The following is a 23104-nucleotide window of genomic DNA, read 5'->3' on the forward strand; positions in this document are numbered from 1 at the left end:
ATAGTCCATATGCTCTTACTTTGTTCATTAAACGACTGTGGGGAACTGTATCGAACGCCTAGCGGAAGTCAAGAAACTCAGCATCTAACATTTCGGTTGAGTCTCAGAAGACTGGAAGACCATGGCCTGGTCAGATGAGTCCATATTTCAGCTGGTAAGAGCTGATGGTAGGGTTCGAAAGTCCACGAAGACGTGGATCCAATTTGTCAACAAGACACCTTGTAAACTGGTGGCTGCATAGTGGTGTGAAATGTGTTTACGTGGAATAGACTAGGTCCTCTGGTACAGCTGAACTTATTACTGACTCTAAATGACTGTGTTCGCCTACTTGGAGGCCATTTTCAGCCATCTATGGACTTCATTTTCCCAAAATACCGACGGAATTTTTATGGATGACAATGCGCTGCGTCACCGGGCTACAGTTGTTCGCGACTGGTTTGAAAAACATTCTGCACAATTCGAGGGAATGATTTGGTCTCCTCGGTCACCCGATATGCTTCGTACCGAACATTTATGGGACATAATCGAGAGTTCCGTTCGTGCACCAAATGCTGCACCAGCAACACTTTTGCAGTTATGGACGGCTGTAGAGACAGCATCGCTCATTGGACTTCCAAGGAGCTGTTGAGTCCGTGCCACGGTGAGCAGACGCACTACGCCGTGGTAAAGGAGGTCCGACACAATATTAAAAGGCATCCCTGGATTTCTTGCACCTCATACTCGTATAATGGAGATCATCGTCTGCTCAGAGGTTTCCTGCTGGCCAGGTGTGACTGGACAAACTTAAATAAATCTTGGTATAGGAGGAAATACTTTGTAGGATCACAGTACTCCCATTTACTGCGTACTGCTTAGTGCAACCCTTCTTTGTTCTACATATTTCAGGGCTTTTAAACAGTGTTTACGGAAGGAATGCATTTGGTTACTTTTCTTAGAAGCAGCTGAAATCGCCATGTTCTTTACTTTTACACGTGTGGCATGTGTAATCAGACAGGAAATGTTATTTGCATTTAAAAATTTCGCTTTCGAAGACACATATGTGCTACATTCTGTAACCGTGGCAGTTCACGTCGCTGCTGTCAGCTCTACGGCGACAAAGCCACAGTATCAGAGAAACGAGTTTGGTAGTTCGCTGTCCCAGTGCATCGCCTACTACTGTTATTTTATACTTGTTGCCCTGACGACAATTGGTGCTGTGTTCTTTAAACTGGCAGATGACCCATATACTTGTAGGTACTACGTAATCTTTACGAAATGTGCGAAGTACTTCGTACACTCATGGCGCGACCAGTGGTGAACATCGGTCCTTCACAGGATTTGTCAGTTCAACTACCTTTCTTGTCGATGTAAATAGTACTTGTTTTTGCTAGTCTGCTGATGCGAGCTGTCACTGTTTCCGTGGGTGGGTGGAAAATTTTGCCTTTAGCTGTCAGTTTTCAGCCGGAAGCTCAAGATCTTTTCGAGTGCCGTGCCCAATTACCTCTTTGTCAGACTTTCCATTTTTTCTTCAATAACTGAGCTCTTGTTCGAAGTGTTCTGTATCACAGAATGTTTTACACCGGTCCAGTCACATCTTACGCTATCGGCCATTAAAATTACTGCACCAAGAAGAAATGCAGATGATAAACGGGTATTCATTGGACAAATATATTATACCAGAACTAACATGTAATTACATTTTCACGCAATTTGGGTGCATAGATCCTGAGAAATCAGTACCCACAACAACCACCTCTGGCCATAATAACGGCGTTGATAGGCCTGGGCGTTGAATCAAACAGAGCTGGGATGGCGTGTACAGGTACAGCTGCCCATGCAGCTTCAACACGGTACCACAGTTCATCAAGAGTAGTGACCGGCGCATTGTGACGAGCCAGTTGCTCAACCGCCATTGACCAGACGTTTTCAATTGGTGAAAGATCTGGAGAATGTGCTGGCCAGGAAAGCTGTCGAACATTTTCTGTATCCAGAACGGCTCATACAGGACCTGCAACATGCGGTCGTGCATTATCCTGCTGAAATGTAGAGGGGTTTCTCAGGGATCGATTGAAAGGGTAGAGCCACGGGTGGTAACACATCTGAAATGTAACGTGCACTGTTCAAAGTGCCGTCAATGCGAACAAGAGGTGACCGAGACGTGTAACCAGTGGCACCCTATATCATCACGCCGGTTGATACGCCAGTATGGCGACGACTAATACACGTTTCCAATGTGCGTTCACCGCGATGTCGCCAAACACGGATTCGACCATCGTGATGCTGTAGACAGTTCGTGTAATCATCCGAAAAAATGACGTTTTGCGATTCGTGCACCCAGGTGCGTCGTTGAGTTCACCATCGCAGGCACTCCTGTCTGTGACGCAGCTTGAAGGGTAACCGCAGCCATGGTCTCCGAGCTGATAGTCCATGCTGCTGCAAACGTCGTCGAACTGTTCGTTCAAATGGTTGTTGTCTTCCAAACGTCCCCATCTGTTGACTCAGGGATCGGAACGTGGCTGCACTATCCGTTACAGCCATGCGGATAGGATGCCTGTCTTCTCGACTGCTAGTGATACGAGGCCGTTGGGATCCAGCACGAAGTTCCGTATTACCCTCCTGAACCCACCGATTCCATATTCTGCCAACAGTCATTGGATCTCGACCAACTTGAGCAGCATTGTCGCGATACGATAAACCGCAATCGCGATAGGCTACAATCCAAGCTTTATCAAAGTCAGAAACGTGATGGTACGCTTTTCTCCTCCTTACACGAAGCATCACAACAACGTTTCACCAGGCAACACCGGTCAACTGCTGTTTGTGTATGAGAAATCGGTTGGAAACGTTCCTCATGTCAGCACGTTGTAGGTGTCGCCACCGGCGCCAACCTTGCGGGAATACTTTGAAAATCTAATCATTTGGCATATCACAGCATCTTCTACCTGTCGGTTAAATTTCGTGTCTGTAGCACGTCATCATCGTGGTGTAGCAATTTTAAGGGTCAGCAGTGTAATTAATCCTCTATACTTGTCGAGGTGAAATTTTTGTTATCTGCGATCACGATCAGCGGCAACGCTCGGATGCCGCCACCACACGTCCGTTTAGCAGTTACATAAAACTTGTTCGATCTGATGAGCTTAATTGATTTCAGAAAGCAACAAACCAAGTCGTTATACCATCTGAGAACGTCTCCAGCACTCTTGTACGAAACATTAGACGTGGTAACCTGCTTCATACCAAAGTTTTATGTCGGTACAAGGAAAGTCACAGACAGTGTAAGTAGAAGTCCTGGAAATCTACGCTGTACGGTCGACTTAACTATTATCGTGTTGAGTTTCAAGAAAGACAAGCACGGATAAGAGCCGCAGAAATAAACACCACCTAGAGTCAATAGCATGGGACAAAGAGCCCTGTCTTATTCGACGCACGGAATACCGTCTTTGTCTCAGCCCGCGCCGCGCCTGAGGAGCAGACGTCAACGGTGTTACCCGAGTGCAGCGCTGGAGTGCTTTGTCACGTCTCTGGAATTGTCAGCTCGGCGGCTGTGTTTGCACAGCGCCTAAGATCCAAGGGGCTCGGTCGTGTCTAACGTAAATTGGAGAATGGGAGTGAATGCCTTGTATCGTGCAGGCAGGGAAGCTAACGTTGACTTTATTGCAAAAGATCTTCGCCTCTGGTTGAGACGTTGTTATTTTCTAGTTAACATCACAAGTTAAACATGCCGACGCGGAGATTATTTGTACCACAGTTCTCAGAACAATTACGCCATGTTTCTGTGCCCTGGTGTTGGAATCCTTTTCAGTCGATTGAAAGTAGTGGTTCACACCTTGGGGTAATTAACCCCTTTGCGAAGGAGAGGGATTAAAGTTTCTGAGGTATGACTAGAAAACCAGTTTGATTACGGTGCAGTCATTACTTTCGATTAATTCGAAAAACTAACCTCTATTATAAATATTTTGTGACTGTTATGTGACAAGTGCAAAGGGTGACTCAAAATAGGTTTTAAAAGGTATTTGGTTACGGTAGTTTAATCGTACGTCGTATATAAGTCTCCTTGTGATATTGTGGTATTGTAGCTCTGTAGGTCACTCATAGATGCCTCAGTTCACATTTCAATATGGTGGAACAGCGTTTGTTGATTGTAAAGATGCTTTTCGCTAATTCTGAACGTATTGTTGTGGTGAGACAACCTTTGTACAGCACATATTGTCGAAGAACACACCACCTGGAATGAACGTTTCTCAAAGAGATTGCAGTATAGACCTGAAGTCAAATTGTGAAAACAAAGTTTAACTATCCTCTGATACTGATTTCGTGTAATGTTTTCGGTATTTCCTTAACAGGCTGATGAAATGTTTTATAAAGCCCGGATCCCTACGCGAATCAGGAGAATCCAGGAAGGGCGAATCAGAAGAAAAAGCCTCAGTCGTAAGCCTGAATAATGGCGAACGAGTGCGAACCTTATTCCATGAAGAGCGCACTACGTTAGCAAGACATGTAGCACAGCAACTCAGGATATGGCAACGGTTCTGCATAGGATATAGAAAAAGAAACTTAACATTTTCCTCACAAAATTCCACCGTGCCAAACTTTGAAGGACTGTGTTGTGAAGCGATGACATTGTTTAAGAAATGAGATGACTCGCGTCTTCGAAGATGGACTAGTCAATATGGATCAGATCTGTTTTAGTGATAAGGCATATATCCGTCTGCATGGGTATATCAACTAACAGAACTGGCGCCACTAGGCTACTGACAATCCACACGTTCAAACTGATGCACCTTTCAGTGCGCAGTCAGAGCACAGTGCACTACTGTGCCCATCACTATTGAGAGACGTATCACAGGAAACAACTGCAGACAGGTACTGGAATTTGAATTAGTACTGGCTGCACTGTGTGGCTGAAGACTCTCTGAAACTTACTGGTTCATGCAGGATGAAGGACGTCCACACCGAACTGCGGACATCTTCGATATCTTTCAGGAGAGGTTCGAAGGTCAGATAGCTGCCTTGGACACCTTAGCACTGATGCGGATTGACCCCCCCCCCCCCTCCCGTAGTTCCGATCTCAACTCGTATGATAATTTTTAAGGGAGTATCCGAAGGCGGAGCCTTCACAGCTGCAACACTCCAGGATGATGGCACTGCGATTTCCAACGAGATTACTGCAGTCTAAAATCATTTCTTCAGAATGTCGTCATGGAGCTAGGTTCAAGGCTCTACACACTCATTGCTGCAGAGGTAAAGCACTTTGAAAAGCTTATGTATTAAACTTCAGGTTGTGCCCTTCAGCTTACATATGATAACAAGAATCTGTCACCTCATACTATATTGCAGCAGACAAGAAAGTATTTTGTACCACCTTGTAGGAACCTGGTTCAGTCGAAAGAGAATTTATTATTAACTGAACTACCGGTTTCAGAGCCTTACAGTTCCATCCTCAAGTCAAAACAATCGTAAATAAAAGTGCGGAGAGCAGTTATAAAGTCAATGCAGCAGTTACGTAAAATGAGATAATCTGTACAGAGTTGTTGTACTCACTTACTTCAAAGAAATCGTATTTGCATGGCGGTTGGGCCAATCAATATGGAAGGAGGAGGAGGAGATTAGTGTTTAACGTCCCGTCGACAACGAGGTCATTAGAGACGGAGCGCAAGCTCGGGTGAGGGAAGGATGGGGAAGGAAATCGGCTGTGCCCTTTCAAAGGAACCATCCCGGCATTTGCCTGAAGTGATTTAGGGAAATCACGGAAAACCTAAATCTGGATGGCCGGAGACGGGATTGAACCGTCGTCCTCCCGAATAGTTGAAACGGAAGCTGACGTCCTGCCATGTGTAACGGACTGAAAACCACGACGCATTGAGTAGCCAGAAACCGGAGTGGCAAAGTTCCGTATAAAGAGCAAACACAAAAACCACTTGGGCTACGAGCAGTCAGCTGACCACGTCACCCCACTACGTGGTTCCACTCGCCGAGGGGCAGGAGGGCGCAACGACGCATACAGTGAGCGTATGAACGAACAGGAAACGAGGGCAGCCCCAAGAACTGACGCGAAGATATTAACAGGCTGAGCGGTCCTTCCTTTAAAACGCTTCGGTACAAAATGACTACATTACGAAGACACTAGTTATAGAAGGGTAGCCTCGGTACATGATAAATAAAACTTTGCCGGCCGGGGTCGCCGAGCGGTCCTACGCGCTTCAGTCTGGAACCGCGCGACCGCTACGGTCACAGGTTCGAATCCTGCCTCGGGCGTGGATGTGTGTGATGTCCTTAGGTTAGTTAGGTTTAAGTAGTTCTACGTTCTAGGGGGCTGATGGCCTCAGAAGATAAGTGACATTAGTGCTCAGAGCCATTTGAACCATTTGAATAAAACTTTACAGATAACACGTAAAAATTATAGTCAGCCTAAATTTAAATATGAGAGACAGAAGACGAAAATTACTATCAGAATCGGACAAGGGGAGTTATATAATGTACAATAAAAATCGGTACAACTCCACCAATATTTCGAAATGTGAAGTACGTTTGGGAACTGGATACGCACCATTAATCCTTCCCTCCTCTCTCTGACCGTCTCCTCCGCTCCCGTTTCTTATCAAGCTGCTCCTGCTCCCTTTCGTTTCTCTGAGTATCACCTCCGCACACCTTTCTGTCCATCTCCTGCTCTCCCAGTCTCTCTCCATTTCTCCACCCACCCTCTCTCTGAAGGTCTGACACCTTGCTCTGACCTTCAGCCAAGTTTACTGTTTTTGAAAAAGAAATATTCATTGGGAAATCAAGTCGCTTAAAACAAGTGAGTAAATCTGGTGGCGTCACTGGGGTGTAGGATATGAGAGAAACTTCTCCAGCTGCTGGGTGTGTAGGTATAGAAGCTACAATGTCAATATTTTGCATTGTTTTAATTTGCAAATGGGCAGGATTACGAAGTTTCTAACGATTCAGATTTGCTTAGTAGTACTCTAACCACAATCAGATACGCCATAACTGCATCTATCGCGTCTTCTGTTCAAAAATGGTTCAAATGGCTCTGAGCACTATGGGACTCAACTGCTGAGGTCATTAGTCCCCTAGAACTTAGAACTAGTTAAACTTAACTAACCTAAGGACATCACAAACATCCATGCCCGAGGCAGGATTCGAACCTGCGACCGTAGCGGTCTTGCGGTTCCAGACTGCAGCGCCTTTAACCGCACGGCCACTTAGGCCGGCGCGTCTTCTGTAAAACCGCATGGAAGAGAACAAAACAGCACAGTATTTATTCGACATTATCTGTAAGGAGAAAGAATATATATGTGAGGAACAATTTGTCAATGATCTAACCATCCAGCTCACTTACTTGAAACTGCTGGTAAGAAAAATAAACGCCCACTTTTACAGCACAATGCGGCATTTTCTTTTCGGCAGTTGTTTTTAACACAAAACCAGGACAACTTAGTTTAAAAAATATATAGTCTGTGTCAGTCTAAACGTTTATTAGTTCATTATATAAAAATTATAAGTAAGTCGGTCAAGAACTTTTCGATATTTTTGGCAGCAACTTTCCCCTTTATATATTATATATGTTACGTAATATATGTCTTTAAAAAATTTCCTATGTCCGTCCAAATGTTCTGTAGAATATCGTGTTATAATTTGAAGTAATTTGACCTCGAGCTTTTCGAGATTTTTGGTAACAAAGCTAAACAACGACTTCTGATTATACAGTAGTAAAAAAGAACAAATGTGAGAAGTGTTATAAACTACAGGGAGTGTTTAGTTTATAATTTAAAGGTCATAAATAAAATAAGGATGGAGCATATAAAAAGCAGATTGAAGGAACGGATGTGAGAAGTGTAATCAGGATGAAGAATACATTAACACTTAACCCTTTTGAACCTAACGGGACATATATGCCCCACATGAAGTTCGAAGCAGACTGTTGGGATAAAGGCGTCCCAATTTAACAATGAATTTGCACTTACAGTCTTTTAAACTTATCTCCTTGTGTCTGGACTGTTGGCAGCACTTGTGAAACTATCATGGCGGCATAGTTGTGAATAAATCACATGTTCATGGTGATATTTGCATCGTTTCTTGAAGAAAATCATTGAAATAGGGCTAAGAAGACGTGAGTATCATATATAAGTATTATCTACACTCTTTTATGTTGTATTGATTTATAATTCGAATGATTGTGAAAGTTTATCTTATGAAACAAACAGAAATAGTGTTTTTTCGACTTGGGATATATATATATCCCAGTAGTTCATTTCTTTGGGACATCGTTGTCCTACCAGTTCTCAATATAAAGGAAACACACACTAATAGTTTTTATATTCTTTATTATTTCAGAGACACTGACGCAGGACTGAATCAAGGATGACTTCCGATATGGATAAACGTATCTTGCAGCGGCTTGATGAAGACAACGATGACAGTGTTATGATCCTGACTTCTCTTGCACTTCTAAATCACATGATAGCAGTGCTTCTAACACGAGTGATTCTGATGACAGTGACCAAGACAACAATGAAGTTTCGTACGTCGGAGGTTCAACTAACAATGTAGTGTTGTGGTCAAAGGTAGCTGCAATGTTCAGACCTCGAATGACTATGCCAAACATGGTAATTCCAGTTGTATTAGCAAAATATGATAGGAGTGCCTCATAACTAGACGTCTTTGAGAAAATATTTCCTCCCAGTCTTTTTATATTTATCTCTCAGTGTACAAATGGTTCAAATGACTCTGAGCATTATGGGACTTAACATCTTAGGTCATCAGTCCCCTAGAACTTAGAACTACTTAGACCTAACTAACCTAAGGACATCACACACATCCATGCCCGAGGCAGGATTCGAACCTGCGACCGTAGCAGTCCCGCGGTTCCGGACTGCAGCGCCTAGAACCGCACGGCCACCGCGGCCGGCTCTCAGTGTACAAATCAGAGACTAAAATGATAAAGAAAACCACAGTTCAGAGCACAGATCCTGGAGAAACTAGGTTGGTTCTCGGTGTTACGCTTGTAATGTGTTATAATAGAGTGCCCTCATTTTCGGACTATTGGTCACACAATACTTCAATGGGAAATGTTGCTATAAAAAGAGCAATTTCCAGAGATAGGTTCGAAGTGTTACTTTCTAAACTGTACTTCAATTTCCCTGAGAAACCAGACACAGCTGGTAAGCTTATACTACCTAGAGCCAATAATCGCTTGTCTGAAAACCACTTTTCAAAGAGCGAGGTCGGAAAAGTACAGAACAAAGCATTGACGAGAATATGGTAAAGTTCAAACGAAGGTCACCCTTGAAACAATACCTTCCTATGATGCCAGTGAAGCGTTGGTTAAAGATATGGATGAGGAGTGATTCTGTAACAGGCTACACATATGATTTCAACATGTACTGTGGAAAGGATGCCAATAATCTGGATGACACATTGGGTGAGCGTGTTGTTCTGCAGCTCTCAAAAACAATTAGGGACACTAATGTAATGTTGTTATTTGATAGATTTTTTACATAAATTAGTTTGATGGATACCTTGCCGTTTGCAGCTGTTGGTACATGTATGGCTAACAGGAAAAATGTGCCAAAGTCAGCAAAGAAACTTGCTCGGGGAGAAAGTGAGTTCCTTTCCAATTCGTCTAGTACGTTGTGGTGTAAATGGCAGGACACCAAAGTAGTAATGTTGGTCAGTAACTGTCATTCTAATGATATATGTACAGTGAACAGAAAAGCAAAATATGGATCTAAATTGGTTGTAGAATGTCCAGTGGCACTGAAACTTATAACGACTATATGGACTTGGACTTGGCTGATCAGATGAGTACACTTTATAATTTAGGCAGAAAATATGATAAATGGTGGAAGAAAGGGTTCTACAAACTGTTTCTAACTAGTGTTGTAAATGCCTAGATTTTACAAAAGGAAATTCAACACAAGAAGTTGTCACTAAAACATTTTTTAGTCACCCTACCAGAGCAGATAATTGCCAAGGGACAAAAGACTGCCAAGGTACAGCGGTAACCCTCAACTGGGCGCTCTTCTATGGGAGCAAGAGTTATGCAGAATGTAGGGCTACAACTCCCTGAAGAAGGACCTACAAGAAGAAGGTGTGTTTTGTGTTCCAGCAACGACAGGAAACACGAACGAAATCTATCTGGAAAATGTGCCAGCATCCATTATGCAAAAAGTGCTTTGCAACATATCATATGTAATTATAATAAATCGGACATGTGTAATTCTTTGATAGTGAATGTGTTCTACAAATTGTTACTAACTTGTGTAATAAAAAACTCATTTTATACATCTTGTTTTCTATATACATTTTAGTAACCGCTATTGGTGTTTGGTACTGTTGGGACAACGTTTGTCCCACTCAGTAAAACTAGTGAGACACCTGTGTCCCACTCAATAAGACTACTGGGACACCAGTGTCCCAGGGCCTAATTGCAGGAAGTGAGTTCAGAATTGACACAAATGTATTCGTTATATTATCAAGACTAATAAAACACTATTTGGTCAAAAGAAAATGTTTCTATATAAAATTTTAAAAAAACCTGTCTTGAAAGGGTTAAGGAACTGCAAGTAATGGGTGAAGGTAACGGTATAAATACTGTAGGCGTTAAAAGTACCATACCCTTGATCTAATTGTATACAAAATAAACATAATGATGTAATATCAATAACTAAAGCAAACCACAGCCAATGATGAGCGATATAGATTTATGTAAGGGATACCTTACATATGACATATTTACTTGATACACCTGCATAACACGTCAATAGTTGTGTGTGTGTGTGTGTGTGTGTGTGTGTGTGTGTGTGTGTGTGTGTGTGTGTGTGAGTGAGTGTGTGTGTGCGTGTACCACGACGTAGAATGATTTATTAAAAGTCATAAGAAAGAAACGACACCCAAAACAATTAACCAATGATAATGTCTTTTTGAACCATATACACTATCATAACAGTAAGTAGTTTACTGGCGATTACAAATGTTAATCACTGGAAAACATCAGGCGTAAGGAAGAGATATGTGCTCGGAACCCCCTGTAGCTGTATTCGGCATCCACGACTCACGCTACCATTACTTACATCTATCCAACGAAAACTTTAATTGCTGGAGGTACTTGCTACATCCCTAGAAGTGGAGTTCTGGGCAACCCATATTAACCTCACCACACGTCACCATGTGACCTAGCACTATAATCTGCAGTCCGAGTGGAGTCATCAAAGGGAACCTACCGGATCACCTCACTAGTCCCACTCAGCCATCTCTAGCTGGAAGACCCACACAGGCAATCTGTAAGTTCTATTTCATTCTGCCTGTCGTTTCAGCATTAGCAGCTATAATCGGATTTCTCTTAGATTATAAATATTCTCCTCCAAGGTATCTTACTATAATCTGTAAATTTTTGTAGGTTGGGCTCCTTTGTACAATATGATCTGGTGTAACGACGCCCCCAAATGAACACATTTTAGTCAGATGTTTCTTTACCCCATACAGATATCCAGGGCATGATTCGTGTCCTGGCTGGCATTGAATCATGCACTTGGATAGATATATGTGACTCACAAGCAACCTCTCCTTGATGTTTCGTATTACGCCGTATGCCATGAAATCTGATACACTAACTCTGTCTTTCTGCCACCCACATGCATGACAAAATTTTAACTCTTGTGATGTTGATATCTCCTACCCATTCTTTCTCTTACCTTAGGAAGACTCCCTTTTACGAATTCAATGGAGAGATCATCTGTATATGGCAGTAATATCTTTGCAGCACATGCGTGCTATGACTAATAGTACTTCCACCCTTTTTGTCCCATAGGGTCATCTGAGTCCCAGCACCTCACTCATCTCTCTGTGTCTTAGGGTTGACTTCTACAGATGTTTATGTGCTCAGGTGCTGGAGGCAAATCCTTCCCACGGTAGTAATGAGGACTGAATAATGATAGTGTCTAAGCTGTAGCAATGAACTCTTTAATTCAGTAGTGTCCAGTCTTGCCAGATTCTGCAAAACTTGGCTAGATATCTGTGTGAAAGGTAAGTTTTTCAGCAAGGATATCACACACAATTCTTTCCACGGCGGCTGTCGAGCCGTCTGCCATTACAACCAGTATATTCTTCATACATGGTATTTCGTTGATATTTGAGCAATTTCATTTAAAATTGTTAGCAATGGGTCAAGTATAGGCTCCCAGGAAATTGGTCCACACATAGATCCCTGTGGACGACTCTCACTGATTCGCCACCTTACTTACTGAATATTGTACCTCACTGTACAATATGCTCTTTACAATAATGTAGGAGGCTGAGGTAGAAAAATTGTGGTATCTGTAATTGTCTCAAGCGAGTAAAAATTGCCAGTTACTGACTGTCTTCAAATGCGTCCGAAATGCCACCTTTGATGCCTACTACATATTTGTTGTTGGAGTTATGCTCAATGACGAGATTACATTTAGCTGCGTTGACTATAGATCAGCCCTTTCTGAAAACGATTTGGATGGGGCTGCTGCCGTGTAGCTCCCTGTGGGATGTAGTCTGCTACAGTGGAAGCGGTCCTAGCTTTGCGCGTAGTGTCAAGAAGACATGTTGATCTGCAGCTCTTAGAAGCCTTTGGATGTCTATTCAGACTCTTCTGTATTATTACAGCTTGGACAGTCCGCCAGACCACAGCCACTCTTCCTCGAATTACTGATTAATACAATAAATGAGCGACGAATATACCATTTACTTCTTTGCCGCTTTCAGCGTTGCATTACGAATTTAATCAGTATGGGAAGCTTTTCCATTCTTTACCTGCGAGATAGCATCTGCCACTTCTTCTTGTGAACATGGTACATCGACGCTTGGGCTTTCATATGGACCACACATACTTTCTATCTTTGAAGGCTGTCATCTTTTTCGCTCTTACCTTCTGGAAGAAGCGACTTTTTCAGGTAGTTGGTTTCTCCAATTTCTAGTAATAGTACCATTCTCCTCACGCAGTTTCCCTTCTGACATTTTACTGTCTCTGTTAGTATTCTCTAGGGAGTACCACAGTATCTGTTACTAGTTGCGTCTAAGCGTACTATCCATAGAGCCTTCCTTCGTGGTATCTATGATGCCTTTTATTCACCTTTCACTGATCTATACAATTATACTCTAGCCTCCGTCACCTCGTGACCTACAGCTCTTCCATAAACTTTGTATTGTTGTTGAACACGCTTTTTCAGATCTTCAGGTCTCCACTCCAAGGTGTACAATAACCTCTACAACTTACGTCTTAGACAGGCCACATTTTTCTGATTTATAAGACGGTTGTAAGTGTCTGGGCCACGTAATCTAAGCTTTATTAAAATTTATGTCGTCGGTGATATTTTTCCTCTTCCATATTTCTTCGTTGTACGTTAGGAACCAACTGATCTATTATAATCGCATTGCGGTCTCATCCAGCAGCAATGTGAAAGACTCTCCAATAGTTGATTTGGTTTGTTGCAGAGTTATTTGGCAAGGCACTGCAAGTGTAGCTTACGATACCAGGACTACTTTCATATGTTGATATGGGACTGGATGGCCCACCCTGTTTAGCACATTGTAGGTTAAATCATCAGTTGCTTCCTACATTTCTATACTATTCTCATATCTTACATGGCTGTGCTACAGTGCCCACTTGGCACCAGCGTTCGTCACTATTATGCTAGGTGGACCCTGAATGTAGTGAGCCGCATCTCTCAGCCTATCGATGTGTAGTTCAGTGCTGTGTTAATTTTGCTTGCAAATGCTTGTCAGCGCTAGTTTACTGTCTGACGAGCTAAGATTTATTGACGAAATATATGTGTCACTAAGTTAGAATCTCGTTTCTACTTGTAAAGGTGGTTTTTTTTTTTTTTTTTTTTTTTTTTTGTTACCGCTACCAGTCACAAACTTTGTTACTTAGTGTATTATTTATTTATTTTGCTACATGTTTCGAGGTAATAACTCATCTTTATTCTAAATGCTATTACAAAAACAATTTCACGATAAGATTATATTTATAGTACACAGTCTTTTCATAAACACTGTGGTCATCTTTGTTCTTCTGGCGAGGCAGTCTCGTTGTGATGAGCTGAGGTGTTTCCATATCCGTGGCTCTCTTTACATATTTCTTGACACAGTCACGATCGAAAAATAGTCAAAATGACTACATATTAGTTTTTACTTAGCAAATTTCTGGAAAAATGCTGTCATTGCTACTACATGTGGATCACCTGCAGTTGTTACTATGTGGACACGAAAACTTAGTTATCTTACCGTGCTTTATGTACCGCTGTTGATTACATACGACATCTGTCTCTCAGTCCCCTACTAACTTACACTAAAGAGCCAAAGAAACTGGGGCACCTGCCTAATATCGTGTAGGGCCCTGTGAGCACGCAGAGGTGCCGCAGCACGACGTGGCATGCACTCGACTATTGTGTAAAGTACATCTGAAGGGAATTGACACCATAAACCCTGCAGGGCTGTCCATAAATACGTAAAAGGGAGTGGAGGTGTCTTCTGAACAGCACGTTGCAAGGCATCCCAGATATGTTCAATAACGTTAATGTCTGGGGAGTTTGGTGGCCGGCAGAAGTGTTTAAACTCAGAAGTACCACTGTCTAGCATTTATGGCGTGTGAGGTCGCATTGTCCTGTTGGAATTGCCCAAGTCTGTAGAATGCGCAATGGACATGAATGGATGCAGGTGATCAGACATGATGCTTACGTATGTGTCACCTATAAGAGCCTTGACGTATCAGGGGTCCCATATCACTCCAACTGCACAGGCCCCACACCATTACAGAGACTCCACCAACTTGAACAGTCCCCAACTGACATGCATGGTTCATGGATTCATGAGGTTATCTCCATAACTGTACACGTCCACCCGTCCAACACAATTTGAAACGAGACTCGTCCAACCAGGAAACACGTTTTCAGTCAGCAGCCGTTCAATGTCGGTGTTGGCGGGCCCAGTTGAGGAGTAAACCTTTGTGTCGTACAATTATCAAGGGTACACGAGTGGGCCTTTGGCTTGAAATTTTTCCCCTCCTTCCCAATTCCAGCTATTGTCCACGATAAGCAAAGACTTTTCTCAAGATTTAAGAGTAGTAAGATTATAATAAACTCTTTATTTATCTTACTGAGTTGAGTCCAGTTCTCGTTGTCTAGGGGTATGATCCTTGAAGCTGAAATTCTCACATTTTAGGTCATCATGGTTGAATTGACCTAAATAATTTTGAAGATTGTTGCAGAATTTTTTCTTTTTACGTTAGTTTATTTTGTTTTAATTTAGTGTATTATACAGGCATTAGAATTTCCACGTAAGCAAAGCCGAAATTACATTGTCCACCCAAAATACAAATATACTTCCGATCACATCAGAGTCACACTTACCACTACACTACACAGGGTAATAACCATTTTCCAAAGTTCTACTTGACAAATGAATATCTACTAAGTTCCATTATTATTTCATAAATGGATCCAGAAATAAATGTAGTAAACAGTACGAGATTGCGTAATTAATAATAGAAATTTTAAGTGTGCCAAATAATTCGTAATTTTTAAATGTTTCAAAAAAAAGTTATCTGTACATTCAGAAATAGTACTTATCGATTGTAACCTCGAAAATAAAGTTATTCCTTTTGATAAATTTTAGCTTGAAATATAAGATATTGTCAAAAAAAATTATGAAATTTTATTTTTCAGAAAAGCAGCTGAGATAATACTGACCTGTCCAAAGTTTGAAAAATAGTACCGGTATCGACAACTACTGTAGATGAAAAGTAATGCTAGAGGAGGACGTCCCGTTACAGGCTCCGAAAGCCCATATCGACGATGTTTCGTTGAATGCTTCGCGCGCTAACACTTATTGATGGCCTAGCATTGAAATCTACAGCAATCTGCGGAAGGGTTGCACTTCCGTCACATTGAACGATTTTCTTCAGTCGTCGTTGGTCTCGTTCTTGAAGAATATATTTCCGGCCCCAGTGATGTCGGAAATTTTATGTTTTACCGAATTCCTGATAATAGCGGTACAATCGTGAAATGGTCGTGCGGGAAAATCCCCACTTCATGGCTACCTCGGAGATGCTGTGCCCCATCTCTCGTGCGCCGACTGTAACACCACGTTCATAACCTGCCGTTGCAGCAGCAGTAACGCATCTAACAAGAGCGCCAGACTTATGATGTCTTACACAGGCGATGCCGACTGCAACGTCATGTTTTTGCCTGTTTACGTACCTCTGTATTTGAGTAAGCATACCTATAACAGTTTCTTTTGCGCTTCAGTGTACATATTTCTGCCTTTACTCTCGCACAGTGTCTATTACTTATTTTCAATATGTGGTGTCACCGCCAGACACCACACTTGCTAGGTGGTAGCTTTAAATCGGCCGCGGTCCGTTAGTATACGTCGGACCCGCGTGTCGCCACTGTCAGTGATAGCAGACCGAGCGCCACCACACGGCAGGTCTAGAGAGACGTACTGGCACTCGCCCCAGTTGTACAGCCGACTTTGCAAGGAACGATTCACTGACAAATACGCTCTCTTTTGCCGAGAAGATAGTTAGCATAGCCTTCAGCTACATTTGCTACGACCTAGCAAGGCGCCGTATTCAATTGATATTGAGATTCTATTAATGTATCATCAAGAGCGATGTTCTACAAATGTGGATTAAAGTATTCCAGAAGCTACGCACTTTTCTTTATAGCATTCATTACTTATCCTGTTTCAGACCTCACGCCAGCCTGCGTGAGTTTAAGCGCGTGCTTTTCGGCTTCCTCTCATTGTGTCTAGGCTGTCTTGTCTAGATATGTACAACACAATATCCGCAAGTGCGCCTAGTAAACATATAACGCTTCAGTGTACGCCGAGAGGAATCGAAATTGTCAAGAACGAGTTGTCTTCCCAGGTGTCTTCTGATGAACACTGACTGCAGGAGGTCGCAGAGACATGATACGTTAGTTGGTACATCGTTCACATTCGCCTGAATTCGATCAGTTGCTTCAGCAGCCGGAAAGGCAACTGAGCCATCTTTTGGATATGCCTTCCGAGTAATGTGCAGTAGGGCTGCTTGAAGTATGTTGAGGCTCTTTAATGTATTAAGACAAAGATATCTCCAGTTGACGTTGGGTGAGTACGCTTGGTGTACTGCCAGCTTAGGGTAATTTCAAATTCTGGACAGACTGGGAATTATCTGACGTAGGGGCTTCCGGTGATTGTGCTACGTTACTGTCAGTCCCACTAGATAAGGCATAAGGAACGTTTGAGTCTACGAACGGGGAGCACCATCTGTTTGTCTATGCCTTCCATTCCTGTTATTTGGGTCCATACAGAATTCATGACGTTGTATCTGCTTTCCACAGGCAAGAGTTGTACCCTTAACAAATTGTATCCTACGCCTGTGAGTATCAGCATGAGGTAGTGGATCGCTAGAATTCAAAGTTTTGTATTTTCGGCAGTTTCTCCTTTATAAATCATTTTAATTTGCGTGGCATCTGCCGTTATGTAGTATACATTCTGTTGATAAGGATTAAAGATGAACAGTAAAAGGGCACCACCAAATAAGCACGTATTAAAATGCAGTGTGAAACACTATGCTGCTCGCCAATGTGCTATCTATTCCAAAGATATCCCATGTCTTCGTTGATCCTCTTTCGGGTATGGCCAGTTTCCTTTGCACACCACAATAGTGCACGCCTGCAGTTTCGAAATTGTGTTGAAGAAGGTTTCTCCTGATTATGCCTACAAAAGCCTGTTCCTTCTTTCTGCGTAGTTTCCAGTATCGGGTGTCGATCGCCAAAAATTTCCGCAGTGGTATTACTGGTCATAGTCCGTTTTCACCATTTCACTTTGCAGCGGCACTCTGTACATGGCACATTCGTTTTCAGGGATCGAATATTTCTTACCTCTAATCAAGATGTGTATGCACCTTGATGACATATTGGCATTGCGCCAGACTTCTTTAACTGATCGACTTCACCACTGTGAGAGCAGACTTGCTTCCCTGAGTTAAAAATTTTTCGAAAGTTCTGATAACTACAGGATTTTAGACATTTTTGTGCCGTTGAAATTTCCTTGACTAACAGTGCACTGTAGCAAATGTACAACCTATTCGTTGTTGACGAGAACTGCCTGTTTCACGTAGTCCACAAACGAGACGTGGTAGGTAACATTTGCGCTAACTTCCGATTGATTTTCAAATATAAGAAATAAATTTACATAAACAAGACACACCGATTTAAGCCAGATCTAGAGGGGAAACTTGAGGATGGCCACTTTCACCCTCCTTCGCACAATGCGGAAGAACATCTGCATTTAATAATCATTACTCCACGCAGAAAAAAAGTTTTGCTGGGGATTCCGCTAGTCACTTTCAGTTACCTTTCAAAGTCAGCGAAACAATATAGTGACTCCATTCTACAAGAAAATCTGTATCTTGCAGTATAAATAGTTTGTAACCCTCTACTGATAGTTCCATCTTATATTGCTACTCTACTCTCAATGTCTAAAATGTAACAGTGAACTTTCAAATTAAGTGCCATAGTGATGAATTTATATCTATAAATTTTCTCTACCATTGGTCAAGAACAATTAAATATATTCACAGTGCCGATATATTTTACAGGTTAAGATGCATTGGATTTCGCCATCGGTGGAGTTGCAGTCATTTATCGATCAGAGCTCCAGCCCCCAGGCTCTATAAATAATATTTACAGACTATAACTCCTTTTTATTGCCGCGATGTATAGTACAATATGTTTATCCACCAACACATATTCTGACACCTCAGCACACCATATGAAACTCTAACAATTTGTGCCACACAGAACATTATCATTCAGTCACAGATAAGTATCAAACAACTACTTCCAGCTGAATAGTAACTATTGGGGCATACGTCACCATTTATGTTTGGCAAGAGAAAAGCATCAGAAAAACTAATTGCAGTTAGAAAGCAACAAACTGCTGTTCTCTCCGACCGCAGATAAGAATAACTGCCACCAAAAACATTAGTAAATTGTCCTATACATCGACAGATTATTTTTGGTAACAGATAAGCATGAAGGAACTACCACCAACGATACTGTAAGTAACTGCACCGTATATCATCGTTTTATTTGGTAACAAGTCCAGACTAGTTGACGTGTACGGTGCCAGTGGTTTCATAGGGCATGAAATAATTGTTACACCGATTACAAGAACGTAACAGAATATATAACAGCGAAGTATGGAGCCATTACTTACAATCTTATTAGGGTTAGTGGTTTACTACTGCTCCAATTCAACATAAAATGTCAACATATGGGTAAATTTGTTACAATTTTGTTGTGGGTAGTTTTTGATAGCTATCTATAATGTAATATACAATGTCGATGTATTCAGCAGTTTATTACGGTTTCGTTTGTTGAGCTTACATGTTGGAAATTATGACTTCACTGGATAAAGATACGACATTGTGGTAGCTGAAGGGAAACAGAGTGTATACTTTTGTTAGAGAGTCTTGTCACCGTAGTGCCAATCGGTACATGTCTGGAAGGTCATATCTTTTAAAATGCAGTCGTACTGTCTGTATATTTACATGTTTTTACAAACAATTTATAAATTTGGTAATAACTTCCTGACCCTCAATGTCAGAGCCACGGTCATGCGTGCAACTATAGCTATATGTTACACCAGTGCTGTTAATATCTTTACGTAATTTTGGTAAAAACTACAGATAATTTGTAGTCAGGGATACAACATTGCACTACTTAATTTGAGAGCCCACAGTCATACAACAGACGTCTGAGAGCATAGGATAGCACTATCAGCAGAAGATGACAAATGTTTTGTACTAAAAGACAAGGTTGTTGCCCTATCATGATCTTATTATATTCATTTTTGGATATGAAATGTAAATGAAAACACTGCTACCTTCAAGTATTACGTAAACGAATTTGTGTTACGTTCATGTCTTAGAACTGCTATGCAGTATATTATTTCATTGAAATGTAATGTAATTTCCTTCTGCATTACATCATAATTTTTTTATTATTAGCTGAAGATGACTAATAATTTGTTCTTAGAGATAAAGTTGTTACCCGAATATTGGTTTCTTTAATGTCTGGCTTACTGTGTAAGTAGTTGAAACCATATCAAACGACATTTCTTACACTTATGTATTCGCATTAAACTCAGGATACTACTGAAAATATTCTACTAACAAAGTGTCATGTACTTTCCTCTTTTTGACAGGAAATGTAACACATTCGGACTTCACCCTATATATCATAACTCGAAAGTGGAATCAGTATTGCTCCATGTATTCGTACATACAGTTTAAATGCGGAAATATTGCATTTCGGGTTCCATGGTGCCTTGCAATAAGCGTAGTAGAATGATTTAGCTTTTCTCGTTGAAAAGTGCGTCTTAAACAGTAAGAGACAAATGTGAGCATATTACTTGTATAGCAGGTATCTTTAAAATATTTCGCCGACCGGAGTGGTCGTGCGGTTCTAGGAGCTACAGTCTGGAACCGCGAGACCCCTACGGTCGCAGGTTCGAATCCTGCCTCGGGCATGGATGTGTGTGATGTCCTTAGGTTAGTTAGGTTTAAGTAGTTCTAAGTTCAAGGGGACTGATGTCCTCAGAAGTTGAGTCCCATAGTGCTCAGAGCCATTTTACAAATTTTCGTTCATGATCAGACATACGTGAGGAACATTGCCTAAAATTGTCTCTGAACTATGCGAATCGCGCAATGTTTATGAAGCTAACATACCACCATAAGACAATTTTGAAGCTATAATTGCCTATTAAAAAGTACGAAAATTTAAGTGATATAGTCCATTTAAAATCTCGCCCAAAGGGAATATTTTTCGTAGGTTTTGTTGCAATAGAATGTTCATAAATGTGACCTACATCAAAGAAACATGCTGTAAATATTGGTATTTTTAGCAGCTCATTATGGAGATACAGTCATTAAACGTTTTGATAAAAATTGTTCCAATTATTAAATATCGCGGCCATCCTAGAAATGTTGTTCTTCTGCTTCAGAGGAGCGTAACAATAGGTAGATATTAGATGAAAAGTAATAATAATAGCATTAGTAGCTGGGTAATAACACCAATTATATTTTTCTGCGATACAATGGATTATATATCTCCCTCCACACCCACTCCCTCAAAATGGTGCTTATCTAAGTAATGAAATTTGGTTTCAGCACCACCTGTAACATAGCAAAATTTAGTTCTAAGAAGAACTGTCAATTATTACTGCATTGGCTGCTTGGTATGTTACTTTAGCCACATGTGTATTCAGCAGTTATGGAGCAATGATGCAGACTGTCTAGTTCTTTGTAACTGCAAAGTGTTACTGCGTTGCCTGCAATCTTCTTTAGCTTTACCTGTGTCTAGTACAGTTACAGAACAATCTCACAAACAATTTAATTTGAAGTTCCATTATGTTAGCACCAAGCTTGTAATTGATATTGAACGTTACTTGTTGTCTATGACACATTCACCTAAATGATAGATATAACATTGTAACCATTATCACAGACATTTGTGTGTGTGTGTGTGTGTGTGTGTGTGTGAGAGAGAGAGAGAGAGAGAGAGAGAGAGAGAGAGAGAGAGAGAGAGAGAGAGAGAGAGTATATGTGGGCAACCCAAGTATGTGTCGTCATAGGTATGGTACTAACCATGATGCAGTACGTAATTACATTCTAAAAGTACACCAAAAGCACTACAGCTATACTATTTGTGTACTGCATTTAAATGAGTGTATACTTTCAGTTAATTTCTTCCATGTTGAATGAAACTTTGTGAGCTACAACTTTCAAAAGCGGATGCTTTATAATCGTGGAATGTATTTGTGGAAAATGGGGTCTCAACTTTACACACTGCGACTTATAGCAAAATTTGCACCATTAGGTTTTCCTAATTGTCCTCAGTGTGTTAGCGATCAAGAAAACTTAACTGTGGTGGAAACCTGTGCTTGGTCAGCTGCAGTGTCGGAATCCTTTTGCATATACTAACTGTAAATAAGTGCAATCTTTACAACGTAGTGTGAATTTATTGATTCCTTTGGCAGGGACACATGTGAGAGGAAGTTGGACCATAGCAGAGAGAAGGAAATGAGTTTTAATTTTTTACACTTGAAATACTGGATCACTTTTCCTAGTGTCCGAGTGGATGCTGTGATTTACGGATATTTTTTATTAAAGAACAAATTTGTCTAAAACTTGCTGGTAGACTCTTTTCCCCAGCTTTCTCTCTCTTGTTGCTCATCATATGTTTCTATCACTGATAGTTTGCATTTGTTCAAAAGAATAAAGATGAACTGGATATACTAGAGATAGTCTCAGCAGATCGACATATGCTCTGATTTATATAACACCAAGAAACCTTAGCCACTGAATGTCGCTTCATTTTCTATCGTGAAGAAGCTCCAATTCGTGGAACGTAATTCAGACATAACGTATTCCTAACGTATGTGTATGTAACACGGTAAACCAGATATTCTAAGTTATTTCAGTCATTGGGTTGAGCAGGGTCTCCTGTGACTATATGAGGAGCACAGTTTCTATTAATATAAGAGGAGTTCAACTTTTATTATTTTAACAAAAAATCGTTGGAGAGAGGCGAATGTCACAGAAATATGCAGTTAATATCTAAAAGTTCACTCAAAAATGCTCTGCCAGTGAAAGGAGCCGAGGATAATTTCTTATTTGCAAATGGCATGTTGGATGTTTTAGGTATCTGGTCTCGGTGCACTGAAGAATAACTGTCTTACATGATACACCTATTAGAGAGTATCAAAAGGCACTCATGGGCTAAATGAAATGGCCAAACACTTTCTTTTTGAACGTGGCTTCCAGTACTTTTTACCATGAAAAATACCAACAAATGGTTTGGAGACATGGTTTGGCAATTACAGAACATAGGCTGGTTCATAACGCTAACTTTGCAGAAAAATCGTCTTTCAAACTGAAAGTAAAGCCAGACTTCAAAAAATCTTCCATTTCAATCACGTTTGATTGGAATAATAACCACATGTCTGACAAACACTGATGAAATGTACCTCCCTACATTGTCAGTTGAACCTGAGAACCATCATTACATAATTATCTGCATTTAATATTAGTGAAAAATTTTATATT

The sequence above is a fragment of the Schistocerca serialis genome, chromosome 6, assembly GCF_023864345.2.
Source record: "Schistocerca serialis cubense isolate TAMUIC-IGC-003099 chromosome 6, iqSchSeri2.2, whole genome shotgun sequence".
Taxonomy (NCBI): domain Eukaryota; kingdom Metazoa; phylum Arthropoda; class Insecta; order Orthoptera; family Acrididae; genus Schistocerca; species Schistocerca serialis.